We start from the raw sequence: 16491 nt of genomic DNA on the forward strand, positions 1-16491 counted from the left end.
AAGCACACAAGTGTAGTCAAAACCAGATATCATGAGTTCGAGTCAAGTTCTCTAAGTCCCCAGCAGAGTCGCCAGAAACTGTAGACGTCTTCGAACGTCCCGGGAGGAAATCCCCCCGTTTTGTTCATTTGGGCTCACTACAGTTCAGGACTCAATGTCACGGTCCTGTATCTAATCTCGCAGAGTGCAATGCAAGACCGATGAATCATCAAAGAGTCCAAATCCGGCAAATCATTTTTGAAAACAGATTTTTTTGAAAGAAGTGTCAAACATGGACTGCTTTGCTAGATACAGAGTCGCCACCTAAATATTTTATTTTTGGGAAAATTTAGGAAACCCTGACTCGTTGCCTAAGGCCACGTGTTCGTCATCACCAAAGTTGCCTCGGCTCAGGAACTTGGGTACGATTGGAGAAGGTCACTTCGTGAGCACCCCCGCTTGCTCGATCAAAGATCGGTCTCTACTAACCATGATATCTAGTTTTGAAAACATTATGCGTTCTTATTCCAGTTATTAGCCTAGATTTACTATGTGATGCGCACAGCATAAAGATATAGACCGGATCGCCTGAATTGGAACAAAACATTTCATGTTTATTTTTGAAAGCAGTTTGCTACTCGCAAGTAGGCTTAAAATACAGATTTTGCCACCCTCGTGTGGGCTTAGAAAACATGGTTTTGCCACTATCTAGTGGGCTTAAAACTCACAGTTAATGCATTATTCCAACTCAGATAATCTAACCTTCACCCACAGCCATTCAAGCAGGTATATCACATAAGCAAATAGCCTCATGGTAAGCATGCTATCATGGCAGTCACTCACATGCATGCAAGGATACTAAAGCATAAAACTTACCGAGTACTCCAAGCCAAAAAAAAGTTATGTTAGAAATCCATGCATGATCCTAACTATACAAAAATGTCTAATGCAACACATGCAAAATACATCTATAGGCTCGGCTATTCTACAATGGCATGTGAAATGCTACAACTAACAAGTATTCAACTTGCAAGTTAATTATTAACGAATCAATTAACTAGCTACAACTAATTATTGCACAACTTAATTAATTAACGAATCAATTAACTAATTAATGAATGACCACAAGCAAGTAGGGAAAGCAGTAAACGGTGCTATTCCAGCTCTGTTTGAAAAAGGGAGGCAAGCATGCTTGCTTCGGTTCCTTGCTTTAGAAGGCCTTCTAGTTGCTCTTTAGAGGCTCTGTTGGCAGGGTGTCTTCCAGTGCTTGTTGCTGGACCTTACCAAAACACTACAAGGGAAGTCACCAGTGGCCTGCCGGCCAGGAAAGGAGATCTGCCAGCCAAAGATGGTCCACTGCCGGCCAAGGGTGGCACACTGCCGGCCATCAATGACAGGCTGCCGGCCACTGGTGTGCTGTGACACCAAACTGCAACGAAGCACAAAATAGAGAAAATGGAGGGTTTTCCAAGGATATGTACGCACCGTGGCACTCCAAATCACCTCAAGACATCAAGGGAGAGGCCTAGTCGGATCCACGACCATCAATCACGCATCCTGATGCACGATGGCCAAAGATCCAACTTATGCCAATCAATATGAAAACGAATGCACAAATAAAGCAAGTAAAGCCTAGAACTCTATCATGAATCATCAAGAGCTTCGGCGATCGAGAATTGAGACACGTTCCATCACTTGAAGTATGAAATGCCCCTCGTTCCTCGTGCTTGGATTAACACTTAATCCAAGCAATGCAACACATAAGCATGGCAAACATGCAACATGACCTAAGTGTGCAAACATGCAACTAACCCAAGCATGCAACAAGCATATAAGCATGATGTGAGGTAACGACCTTGGACAACATAACAAAATGCAATATGAACATGTGAGCATGCAAGGTATGCAAAGCTAAACAAGTATGCGACAACATACAAAATGAGAAAAGCATGCGACAACATGGTAAGATGGGCTTACACCAAAGATGGACGGCTCTCAACTAGGTCCAAATCAGTAGCCAAAGCGATGAATTAAGCCATACAACACACTCAAGCATGCGAAATGCGAAAGGTTCATCGAAGGGGCCTAAAAGGGCAACTCAAAAAAATGCCTAAGAAGTGACAAATGTGCAAGCATAACAACACTATATGCACTAAAATGAGATGATAAATGATGCCAAATCATTTAAATAGCTCAAGGATAGCATGCATGAATCACCGAAACACGTAGCTTACAAGGCCAATTACACTACAGCTATACAAAGCATGAAGGATATGACCATGGCAGCACAAAACAGTCCTAGTACATACTGATATGAGACTAAAACATGCATGGAAGTAAGCCAAAGCAAGCTAGCATACAATTCTAAAACATAGGACATGAAAGGCTACAAAACAGGCAATGCACTACATCTATGAGAACCAATCATTGCATGACTTGGGCAACCAAAAAAAGAGTTACATCATGGTATATTAGGACCCAAAATGTACTGAAATGATGAGCCAAAGGCTTAGGCTAAGTGGCATGCACAAAAATCCATTCTTGAAGCATAAAGCACAAGCTATACAAAGCATTCAAGGCATGTCAAATGTGAGTGAACAACAATATTTCATGGACTGAAATAGCATGTGGAATGAGGGCAAGGCATGCAAACATCACATGTATGGCATGATAGATGCCTCAAAACCCAAGACTAGCCTAAGCATTTACACTATAGCTATGCAAAGCATGAGGGATATGGCCATGGCAGCCCAAAATAGTCCTAGAACACTTCAAAATAAGCATAAAATCAAGTTTGAGCAAAGCCAAAATATGCTAGTATGATGAGTCAAAACATCATGCACAAAGGGCTAGTAAACATGATTTGTTCTACACTTATATGAAGCATGCAAAGGATGATTAAACCAACTATGGATAGGGTCATATCATCCCAAATGATGACCAAATACATGCTGAAATGTTTACAAGCTAAAATGACATGGCATGGCATGGAGCATATGAAGCTAGTTTAGGGATTTACATTACAAGTGCATCATGCAAGCATGGAGTGACAAAACCAACCCAAAACAGGTTCATGGCATGGTAAAATATCACCAAAAACCCACTGAAATGGACTCAACAAAGACTATGCACACATGCTACTTTGATGAGCTGTGGATGGAGCTACACTACACATACTATATGCATGCAAAATATGACCAAACCAGCCTTGGACAAGGCCAAGGCAAGTCCTAGAAGTGACAAAAAAAGGCCTGGATCAAGCCTCAAAAATGCATAGAGGGATGGTCCTTTGGAAGGCCAAAAATGCAAGTAAAGAGGAACACAAAGAGAGGGGACTACCCGCTCTGATTTAGGACCTCAAAACTACACCTCTACCACCAAAATCTCACTGGATTTCAGTGGTTGGAAGGTCAAACCAAGGCTAGCTCGGAGGCCTCAAGATATGGCTTAAAACAAAGCCAAACAAAGCATGCAAGAGGGCTACACACCACTAACAGCAAAATGACCTCAAACAAACTTAAAAAGGACTTAAATACAAGACTTTTTTCAGTTACAAGAAAATCCTAAATCAATATGCAAAGAGGGCTAAAGCAAGGTGCAAGAAAGTGAAAAATTGGGAAAAATACTTACCCTTGAAGACCCTCTTCGAAACCAGCAACTTCAGGGGGTAGAAACTCACTTTCAAACCTCAAGAAGACCTCCCAAGAAGCTTTGTCCAATGGTGGTGGTGTATCTCTAAGGGTTGTAGTGTAAAAGTGCAAGGAAATCCAACTTCAAAGCACAAAACTCCAACAATATAGAGAGAGAGAGAGAGATTTTTCTCTTCAAAAATGGCTGACCCTGTCTAAGGAAGAAGCCACTTTCTTATATAGAGGAATGAAAAGCCAAAGATTCTTCAAGAAGCTTTGCAAGGCCTTCATCCCTCCATACACATGTATGGAGGGGAGCAATCAAAAAACCAGCTGGCTCAAAAGATCTGGAGGAAAACCAGCTGAGACAGGGGGGGTGCCGACCATCATCAATGGCCGACAGTGGCTCATTGATGGCCGGCAGGGCCTCATAAATGGCCGGCAGGATCAAAGCCATGGCCGGCAGTTCCATGCCATGGCCGGCAGTGCACCAAAAGGGTCACTCTGAAAGGACCAAGTCAGGGTCCAAAAATGAGGCAGAAAGGATACAGGGTCCGGGAAGCTCGAACCGGTGACGTTCAGCCGCGACAGTCGAGTACTCGGCGAGCAGTCGAACTAGTTGTTGGGTGTACCTTCAAGCACAACCAAGTCCCAAGGACGGTCAAAAATGGGGTGTCTACACATGGCTTACATATAAAGCAACAAAATTGATAATCACAGTGATGCTCTATTACTATAGGAGCTATGCTATGTACATCAGTTGTTTTTCAACCTTAATTAATGAATGAGGAATCTATTTGTAATGAAAGCTTAAAACAGAATCTGAACATCAAAGATGATAGTAACATAGCATCACGGACCAAGAAACTAATAATAACAAATACTAACAGATTGAAATATAGAAAAGTTTATTGAGGGGCATACCATCTACTGAAGAAAAAAGTCGAAACAAGTAGGACAATGATCAAACAGGTGATAGGCTTTCGATGAATTGATAAGTATTATTACACCAACTTACTCCCCAATCATCAAGATTATCTGTGGATAAATGATGAAGCTCCTTTAATGTCTTGGACCTGACATTATAAGAAATAACTTTGTCCCGGATAGCTAACACCAGTGTGAAATCCATTTCATTTGCTCCCTTCACGACACAGAGCACATTAAATTCAAAGCATGTGATTATGGTTTTGCTAACACACATACACAAGCACTCAATTAACAACATTCAAGATAGATTCTCTATTTAAAAAATAAAATAAAATCAAAAGACAAAGAATCAAACACCTAAAATGCATAGTACAAAAAATAATTATCATATTGAATTGAAGAAGCAAACAGTTTTTTTATTTTTCACACATCAATCAATGGAATCAAGAGGCGAAACATTTGGGGGTTTTAGATACAATTCTCACTATATATATGGGTTTAGAAAACATCTTACCAATGATGCTTTTGATCAAATGAAGCAGTGTACCAGGTGAATACCCTTCTTCACTTAGTGTATCTCTGCTTTGCTCCTCTCTCTCTCTCTCTCTCTCTCTCTGCGTACAATGGCATGAGACGATTCAGAGAGATTGAGGCTGAGCTGCTGCAGATTTGCTCCCATCGAACCCTTCTCTGTGCCTTTTTTGAATCTCGAGTGAAAATGTAGACCAAAACCCCTTTATGAGAAATGTAGAACCCTTCTCGATGAGAAATGAAAGGAAACTGAACATTAGCCAAATCAAGTACACAAAACAAGAGCACAACCCTAGAATTTTATAATCAAATAGTCAGACATTCAAGAAGAAGTAGAGAGAAAGAAAGAAAGAGAGAAGGGAGAGAGTAACTAGCCGTCTTCTACAGTCTTTTTGATTAAAAGCCAAAGAGGTCATGTGTTTTGATTTTTTTTTTGTTTTAATTTTTTTGTGTTTGGCGCTCACATTTTTATTTTGGCACCTATTTTTATTTTGGTCATACTATTCACGATAGAAATTGCATGTCGTGAAAAGTAAGATATTTTTAATGGCTAGCATATAAGCGTCGTGGAAAGTGTACTTTTTAACGGCTGACTTTTTGTGCGCCATAAAAAGTGTAATATTTTTAACGGTTGGCTTTTTTTGCGCTGTGAAATGTTCAATACTTTTAACGGCTGGTGTACACGTGTTGTGTAAAGTTGATATATTAACGGCATGCCATATGCACGTCGTAGAAAGTTTTATTATTTACGGCTAACATTGCAAGCCGTAAAAAAATCATCATTATTAGCATTCACAGCCTGCACAATAGACATGCCGTGGTTAAGAAATTATTTACGACATGCAAAAAAAGCAAGTAGTAAAAGTGAGAAACCACGGTTTGTGTTTACTGTATGTCGTTAATATGGAACCGTAAAAACTCAGTTTTGTTGTAGTGGACATTCCTCCAGCACTCATTGATGTGGTGCTTTAAGAAAATTATGTGATACATAGGCTTCAATTTGTTTCCCTTTATATTTTGTTATTTTTATTTTCAGAATTTCCTTTGACTTATTTCCCTGTTATTCAAGTTGTAATTTCCAGTTTGTATTAGTTCTATTATTTTTGCTTTATAATTCAATTTATAAGTCCAAATCTGTTTTGTTTTTATGTAAACACTCATTTTATACAACAAATTTCTAGGGTTGTAACGCGTTATCAATATACAAAAGCTGTCTATAACTAACATTTGATTATATTTTTTGTGCTTCTGAGGAGAGCCATGTCAATGGCCCTCACTATTGTTTAAAACTTCCGGATAGATTGATTGTCTTGATGTACAGTAGAGAGTTCCTCATTTTTAATTTAAAATAAATTGATGTAAATATTTCTGGGCTTAATAACAGAATAGAAATCTTAATTTTATTCAAAAAATGGAGACAATCTGAATCGTAGTTTTATATATCAACAATAACAAACCACCAAAAGTTTTGAAGAAGAAGAACAGGTACTTTTCCCAAGTCAAACGAAGTTAAATGAGGGGAAGAAGAGATCTCGTTTTCGTATTGAACTGAAAAAAGACAATGACGTTTTGTGCCGACCATGCATCGTTTTGCAATTTCATATTCCATATACACACACATACACATATAGATATATTGATAGTAGTCTTTGGTTTGGAGTATGTGTTAATGAACACCAAGTATTTAGCTGAACATCTCCACATGTTCACTGTTTTCAAGAAACACGGTTCCTGGGTTAGACAAATATTTGAAGTGCAATGAAAAAATATTTGAAGTCTCTTCAGAACCAAGAAGAAATCATGCAAACCTAATTGATCCCTTCATTATAAAAACCACACGGTCTTAATTTTTAACATTAAAGGAAAAAAGGATTGTACAAGAAGACAAAAATATCACTGGGAGACAAGTCATGTAAGTCGTGCCTTTGCCCTTTCAAAACTGAGATTAAAAATGGGAGTTGCCACTTGCGTCCGAAATTACGGGGTGCACTTGGATTTATATATATAGATTTATCTATCTGTAAACAAAACATATATATATATATATATATATTAAAGTCAGAAGAATCATTTATATAAATAATTGCTTATTATAACGAGTGATTCCCATATTGATTAGTTCAATACACACGGTAAGATTACATTACGTCACTCCAATCCGGACCAGTGACGAAAACCCTATCTTAACTATGTGACTAATCTCTGACCTTAAATTTATAATTAACTAACGAATTGAAGATATATTTAATAATCATAAATATTAAGGTGACATGTTTTTAAAAGCAGAGGGAAAATGGGTACAATATGGTCTATCACATATTTATACAACTTGATTTACCTTCTATTACACCTTGCTGCTTCTTCTTCCCTTTTTTTTTTTTTTAATAAATCTATAAAAAATTATTTACAAGTATAAAAAAGAATTGTATCATTATGGAAAAGTATACCAATAACCCAACAACAAGAAATAACAAAATCATTTATTCCCATTAGAGGAGAAATTATTTGGTGTTTTTGGATTGTCACATGATCTTATTTGTTAAGATTCCATTTTAATTTTAAATTTGCAGAGGCATTTATACATTGAAACTGAAAAGAAAAAAATAAAAATGACAAAAAATTTACCTTCTATTTGATCATAAGTCTTCATTTGTTTTTATTTTTCCCATCTTTAAATTTATTTTCAAATTCAAGATAAACCGTCTAGATATCATATACCTTATTTTCGGTAGTATGTCCGCCACTAATACAAATGCTGAAGCGAGGTTCTCTAGGTAGGGAGTGTGACATTTGCGATAAAATTAGATATTTAATGATGAATTATTAGTCTTTTGGAGCTAAAATTTTCATCTCAAAAGTATTTTTTTTTTTTTTGTAAGAAATTATTTTGTTTTTAAAAGTGTATTTATTAATAATATTTAAAATTTTACCATTAAAGATCTATTTTTTTCATTTTGTTTTTTACTTCTTGAGACTCTGAAATTAATCTCTAATATAGTTAGCGACAAATTTTTCACTTTTATATGTGCTATTTGAAAAGTCACCAAGCATAATTAGAAAAAAGTTGTTCATTCATCTTAAAGCACGTGTTCACACCAATTAAAAGTGTGTTGTTGGGAATTTTTATTGTTTTATTTTTTTAATGGTAATGATAAAAAATAAATATCTCGATTTGGAATTCGAGTAGGTGAAGCTTCATCAATTGGGTGGCTATCCATGCCCCTTACTATCCTACAAATGAGATGCTCCAGGTTGTCAAATATTCATTTCTTTGCTGCGGCCTTAACCAATAAATTGGACAGATAGGCTTATAAATATAATAAAATACAAATATTTTATTTTCTTAAATTACTTTTAACTATATATTTGCAATATAATACGGTTTACATATTTATATAACATAACTCATACATAATACAATACAATTCGATATGTGAAAATCTAAAACCAACTAACTGTTGAAACAATCTTCTGTGTAAAATAAAAAAACTTGAAATAAATTCAAACAAAATAAATAAATAACATACCGGATTTATTTATCGAACATAATTAAAATTAAGACCAAGTCGAGTGTGTGACACTCTGTCCTTAAGATAGATTCGTCCCGCTACGGTGCTTACGGTTGAATGGCGTCTATCTCCCAAGATACAATGATTTTCACAAATTTATAGAAGCACTTCAAATAAATTTGTTCGGCGAACCAAACCTGTGATCTATACTCTCTTTAATTTATTCTAAAACTAAATATGAAGAATAAATGACGCAAGAGAGCAAAATGAAGACAAGGAAAATGAATTTTCGAAATCAATCAAAATTGGAATGGGGCTGCCTTTATATAGGCTTTGTTGGCACCTATTCAATTTGAATAGAAAATATATGAAGAATGGACATGCCCCTTCCTTTAAAATAAAGAGACACCATGAAAGGTTTGCACCCTTTCATTCAAATGGAGGTTTGACCCTTCCTTTAAAACAAAAGGACACCATGAAAGGTTACACCCTTTCATTCAAAATGGAGTCTATTTCAATTCACAACTACCTCTTTATAAATTTTCCAACAATCCCCCACATGAATGAAATTGACAGAGAGAAAATGCAACAACATGATGTAAATACAGATAGTACAGAAATTGAAAATATTCTGCAAATGATAGGTAGCTTTTGGCTTTGAACCTTCCCATGTGAGACACTATCGGATTTCCTAGCTAACCAGTGAACATGATGTCTTGAACTGTTTAGCCGTTTGTGTAAACCAAGACAATAGAACTCACACAGTATAACTCCAGACACAGTTTAGTTCTCACTATTGTGTTCATTTTGGCCCTGAACAAGCTGGTCTTTCATGAGTGCTCTAAAGACTTGTAGCCCTTCACAAATCTTATAGAACCGGCCCAGTTCACACTCACATAAGTGATTCTTATGAAGAGTATCCTGCTATACTCCACTAGGTTAACCTAGATATAAGAATCATTAAAAGTTTTACTTAACCTAAAACGCTGCAGACATCACTATTTCATCATAGAAATGGGTAGGAGTTAGACTCCCCAGTGATCCTTCTGAGTCAATCACAACTCGGTTGTCCCTTTAAACGTAGATCTTGGGATCTCCAGTCAACTAGGTTGGATTGCCGTTGTGGTAACTCTTATTTAATAGGCTTAAGTCCCATTCCCCTCGATGAATTCTCAACTAACTCTCTTGCTAACCCTTTGGTTAGTGGATCCGCTATGTTGTCTTTAGACTTAACGTATTCTATAGACATATTTCCATTAGAGAGTAGTTGTCTTACGGTATTATGTCGACGACGAATGTGTCGAGACTTACCGTTATACATATGACTCTGTGCTCTATCAATTGCTGATTAACTATCACAATATATGCATATAGCAGGCACCAGTTTTGGCCATATTGGAATATCTTCAAGGAAGTGGCGAAACCATTCTGCCTCTTCCCCTGCTTTGTCTAAAGCTATGAATTCAGATTCCATAGTAGACCTAGCAATATAAGTCTGTTTGGAAGATTTTCAAGATACAGCCGCCCCACCAAGAGTAAAGACATACCCACAAGTGGACTTTGAGTCTCTTGTATCCGATATCCAATTTGCATCACAGTATCCTTCAAGTACTGCTGGATATCTAGTAAAATTAAGCCCAATATTACGAGTAAATCGGAGATATCTAAGAACCCTTATAATTGCTTTCCAGTGTTCTACTCCCGGATTACGCGTATATCTACTTAATTTACTTACTGCATAAGCTATATCTGGGCGAGTGCAGTTCATCAAGTACATTAAGCTTTCAATAATTTGGGCATACTTTCTTATCTTTCCCTGGAACAGAAAACCCTTCCGGTTGTTCCATGTAAATTTCTTCATTTAACTCACTATTTAAGAAAGCGGTTTTAACATCCATTTGATGAATTTCTAGATTATATAGAGATGCAATGGCAATTAGTATTCTAATGGATGTTATTCTAGTAACCGGTGAGTATGTGTCAAAATAGTCTAGACCTTCTTTTTGTCTAAATCCTTTGACCACAAGTCTTGCCTTGTATTTGTCAATTGATCCATCCGCTTTCATTTTCCTTTTGAAAATTCACTTGTACCCAAGAGGTTTACAACCTGGTGGTAAATCCACCAATTCCTAAGTGTGATTTTGCAAGATGGATTCAACTTTACTGTTGACAGCTTCTTTCCATAAAGGAGCTTCAGGACTGGACATAGCCTCTTTAAAAGTTAAAGGCTCATTTTCTAACAAAAATGTTAGAAAATCTGGACCAAAAGATTTTGAGGTTCTAGCACGTTTACTACGTCTAGGTTCTTCTTCCTCATTTTGGTCTAACTCTTGCTCTTGATCATGTTCTTGATCATTACTAGTAATAGTATCAAAAGATCTCTTATTATTACTAGTCTCTTGTCCAGTTTTATTTGGAAATACATGTTCAAAGAATGATTCATTCCGAGACTCAATAATAGTATTTATATGCATTTCGGAATGTTCTGATTTATGAATCAAAAACCGATATGCACTACTATTCTTGGCATAACCAATGAAAATGCCATCAATGATCGTAGGACCTATCTTAGTCTTTTTAGGACTAGGAATAGCCACTTTAGCCAAACACCCCACACTTTTAAGTATTTGTAGGATGGTACTCTACCATGCCACATTTCATAAGGTGTTTGATTCATTTTCTTTCGGGATACTTTATTTAAAATATAATTAGTAGAAAGTATTGCTTCCCCCCACAAGTTCTGAGGTAATCCAAAACTGATTAATATGGCATTCATCATTTCTTTTACAGTCCTATTTTTCCTTTCAGCAATTCCATTTTGCTGAGGTGAGTAAGGAGCGGTGGTTTGAAGAATTATTCCACGTTCTTTACAAAACTCACCAAAAGGTGATTCATATTCACCACCTCTATCACTTCTAAGTTTCTTGATTTTCTTACCAAGTTGATTTACAACTTCATTCTTATATTGAATGAAAGTTTCCAAAGCTTCATCCTTGGTTTGAATTAAATAAACATAACTATATCTAGTATAGTCATCTATAAAAGTGATAAAATACTTTTTCCCACCTCTAGTTTGAATTGATTTAAAATCACAAATGTCACTATGAATTAATTCAAGTGGTTCCATACTTCTTTCAATTGAATGAAAATGAGTTTTAGATAATTTTGCCTCAACGCAAACTTCACATTTATGATTTGAATCAATGTTAAATTTAGGTAAACATTCCATATTAATTAATCTACGCAAAGATCCATAATTAACAAGTCCTAGTCTACCATGCCATAAATTTAAAGACTCAAGCAAGTAAGAAGAAGATGTAGTTTTATTAATAACTGAGGGTACAACAGTCATTACATTTAATTTGAAAAGGCCATCAAACATGTAACCTTTTCCTACATACATCCCGTTTTTGGTAAGTACAAACTTGTCACTTTCAAAAACTAGCCTAAACCCATTCTTACTCAACAAAGATCCGGAAACTAAATTCTTGCGAATGTCCGGTACATGCAGCACATTGTTGAGAGCGAATTCCTTTTCAGATATCATCTTGAGTACAATCTTTCCTTGTCCTTCAACTTTGGAAGTTGAGGAGTTGCCCATAAAAAGTTGTTCACCATTGTCCACTGAAGAATAAGATGTGAACATCTTTTTGTCGGCACAAATATGGCGAGTAGCACCAGTGTCCACCCACCATACTTTAGGATTTCCGACAAGATTTGCCTCGGAAACAACTGCAGAAAGATTTATGACATCTATACCATTAGAAATTATATCCATTTCGGTTATATCGGCTTTAGTAACCTTCTTACTTGTTCTTCCTTTGCCTTTGCAAAAATCATTTCTTAAGAACTTCTCTGCCTTTTCATTATTATTCACTGGCACAGTCCCAACATAAGGAGAGGTTGGCGTAATGGCAAACACCATACCAGTACTGGTTTGAACATTAGTTTGACCAGTTTTAGTAGCCATAAATTCTAAATTATAAAATAAAATTATAATTAGAATTTCATACTACACAGAAAATTTAAACCAAAAAATACAGAATTTTAAATTCTATAAAAATAAAAGAAACAAGAATTGTAACTTTTATTTCCAATTAATTTGAAAATAAAATAAAATTTTATTTAAACAAATTAAACCAAACTACAGATATAAAATCTATTAAAATAAAAGAAACAGAACAAAATGTAGCTTTTATTTTCAATTAATTTGAAATAAAATAAAATAAAAAATTTATTTAACCAAATTAATTCCATACAGAAAACTAATCCAAATTCACAGAATTAAATTCTGTAAAAATAAAAGAAACACGAATATAACTTTTATTTTCCAATTAATTTAGAAATAAAATAAAATTTTATTTAACCAAATTAATCCCACACAGGAAATTAAATTCTGTAAAATAAAAGAAATAAGAAAATAACTTTTATTTTTCAATTAATTTGGAAATAAAATAAAATTTTATTTAACCAAATTAATTCCACACAAAAAATTAAATTCTGTAAAATAAAAGAAATAAAAACTATTACTTTTATTTTTCAATTAATTTGGAAATAAAATAAAATTTTATGTAACCAAAATAATTCCACACAGAAAATAAATTTCTGTAACACTTCAATAATTAAAATACGAAAACAGAATTTTAATTAATGAAAACTCAAAAAATAATTTCTAAAACCCAAAATTAATTTCTGAAAAAATTTTACAAAAATATATTATGAATTGTTAATGACACCAGTATCGTACTACTAGTTGTTGTCAAAGAAAAGAGACAGTATATTACTACTATCTGTGAAATAGCATATAATCACTATTTGTTTTTCCAACCAGAATATTATTTTGTAAATCCACAGAAAATAATTTTCTTTCGAAATTATTTACGAAGAATGAAAAAAGGGAAACAAACGAAAAATTATATAAACAGACTAATCCGTATCTGTTTTAAGATTGTTAGAACAATCTTCTGGGTAAAATAAACAAACTTGAAATAAATTCAAACAAAATAAATAAATAAATAACATACCAGATTTATTTATCGAACCTAATCAAAATTAAGACCAAGTCGAGTGTGTGACACTCTGTCCTTAAGACAGATTCGCCCCGCTACGGTGCTTACGGTTGAATGGCGTCTATCTCACAGGATACAATGATCTTCACAAATTTATAGAAGCACTTCAAATAAATTTGTTCGGCGAACCAAACCTGTGATCTATACTCTCTTTAATTTATTCTAAAACTAAATATGAAGAATAAAGGACGCAAGAGAGCAAAATGCAGGCAAGGAAAATGAATTTTCGGAATCAATCAAAATTGGAATGGGCCTGCCTTTATAGGCTTTGTTGGCACCTATTCAATTTGAATAGAAAAGGTATGAAGAATGGACATACCCCTTCCTTTAAAATAAAGAGACACCATGAAAGGTTTGCACCCTTTCATTCAAATGGAGGTTTGACCATTCCTTTAAAACAAAAGGATACCATGAAAGGTTACACCATTTCATTCAAAATGGAGTCTATTTCAATTCACAACTATCTCTTTATAAATTTTCCAATACTAACGACTTCAATTGGATTATTTTTCCCAATGATCTTGAAAACTTCTAACTCCAGGAATACAAGTGTCCTAGTTTATCTATATAAAGACCCTCATAAAAACGGAAAAATTACCTAACAGTAGTACTATTGGAAAATTATTATAGAAGCATGAAAATTTTATAATTTTAATTATTAATGCGTATAAAATTTACCACTTATCTGTAATTTTTTTTAAAAAAAAAAAAAAAAAAAAACTTATAGTGAATTAAAATTCCCCAATTAAAAACAAACAAACTCTATTTTGTTATTTGTAGACATCCCCGAACGCCCCGTGAGGACGAGGCCCCGTTCTGTTCGTTTTTTGGGTTCACTACAGTTTGGACTCTCAAATTGTCACGGTCCTTAATCTAAACCAAAGAGTTCAAATCCGGCAAATCGTTTTGAGAAAACAGATTTTTGAAAAGAAGTGCCAAACATGGACTGCTTTGCCAGATATAGAGTCGCCACCTAAATATTTTGTTTTGGGAAATTTAGGAAATCCTGACTCGGTGCCAAAGACCACGTGTCCGTCATCACCAAAGTTGCCTCGGCTCGGGAGCTTGGGTACGATTGGGGAAGGTCAGCTATGAGCACCCCCTCTCGCCCGATCCGAAGATCGGCCTCTACTAACCGTGATATCCGTTTTTGAAAACGTTATGTGTTCTTATTCCGGTTATTAGCCTAGATTTACTACATTATGCGCACAGCAAATAAGTATAGACTAGATCGCCTAAATTGGAACAAAATATTGCATATCCGTTTGTTTGGAAAATGCTTTGGAATTTGCTACTCACAAGTAGGCTAAAATACGGATTTCAACGAGTTATCCCAACTCAAACAATCCAACCTTCACCCACAGACATTCAAGCAGTTCATCAAATAAGCATCTAGCCTCATGGTAATCATGCTATCATGTTAACGTTCACACTCATGTGAGATGCTAAAGCATAAAGTGCTCACATAGTACTCCGTGCCAAAACAAGAACATGTTACCAGTCATGCATGATCCAAGTCCATGTTTAAATGCCTAATGCAACGCATACAGAATGTCACTAGAGTAGGCTCGGCTAGTCTATAAATGGCATGTGAAAATGCACAAGTAGCATGTATTTAAGTTAGATTTGAAATACTTTTTGCAGTTAGCATGATGCGCTGAGCCTAATGCATGCAAGACTAATGAATGATGCACGCATGCATAGCATAAGGTATGCTAAAGTAAACATGTCCTAATACTAACCATCAAAAGCAGGTAAGTAAAAGGGAGAAAGAAGTGGGGGTTGGAAGACATGCACACACGCACCCCCACTTATTACAGATTTGCCCTCGCTCGGAGGGACCGAAAAAATAATACAAGTTAATTAATCTACAAGCTAATTAGATATTACAGACCAATTAATTGATTAACAAATTAACTAATCTAATGAAAGCAGTAAACAGCCTTGGGAAGAGGGCCCAATGCAATGCGCGCTCGGCTCCGCTCGGAAAGTCACTGCCATGCACAAGTTGCCTCTACTTTGCCCTGCTATACTCCTCTGAAGACTGCCAAAATCCCAGAGTGTGCTCTCTGGATGCTGTGGAACACCACCGGCTGAAGGAATTGGTCACCGGCCATAGAGAATGGTCATCGGCTAAACATTACGCTCTCGGCCAAACATTCTTTGCCGGTCGGCACTCAACACTGCCGGCCAGCCAAATCTTCCTGTTGAATCTGTTTTTGATAGCAGCAGAGGGCAAAACATAGCATGGCAATGCATTTCAAGCAATGTATGCACCAATCACACCCCTTATCATATTCATGACTCAAAGGGATATGATTCTCGATTCTCGGACCACCAATCGAGCATTTCCATGCATGATGGCCCAAAGAATCAAGTGTGCATTTTGATTTCAAATGAAATGCAATGCACATAAACAAACCAAGGGGCTTTCAACCTCTATCATGGCTTGATCAAGAGGTGAAGCATGCATGCCAATGCAATGCAATCCTAAGCATGTGAGCCTAAGTGTGCAATATAGGCATGCAAGCAAGTAATGCGAAGATGCAACTAACCAAGCATGCAAAGTGTAACAACAACATGCACACATGCAAGGTGCAATATGGAGAACATGTTGGATACAAAGCATGCCAAATGCAACAACACAAAAGTGTGCGACAATGTGTCATGAGCCAAGTATCTACATATATAAGCATGCATGCAAACATGGCTTAAAACTTTAAACATCAAAAAAGTAACTCTCAAGCACACTTAAGAGGATGCAATCATGGACAAATGGCATGCACTTTAAGCTTTGAAATTGCATAGAAAAGAGGTGCTAAACAACTAATCAAAGCAACCAAA

This window comes from Camellia sinensis, chromosome 4 (assembly GCF_055761805.1).
Source record: "Camellia sinensis isolate YWXY chromosome 4, ASM5576180v1, whole genome shotgun sequence".
Lineage (NCBI taxonomy): Eukaryota > Viridiplantae > Streptophyta > Magnoliopsida > Ericales > Theaceae > Camellia > Camellia sinensis.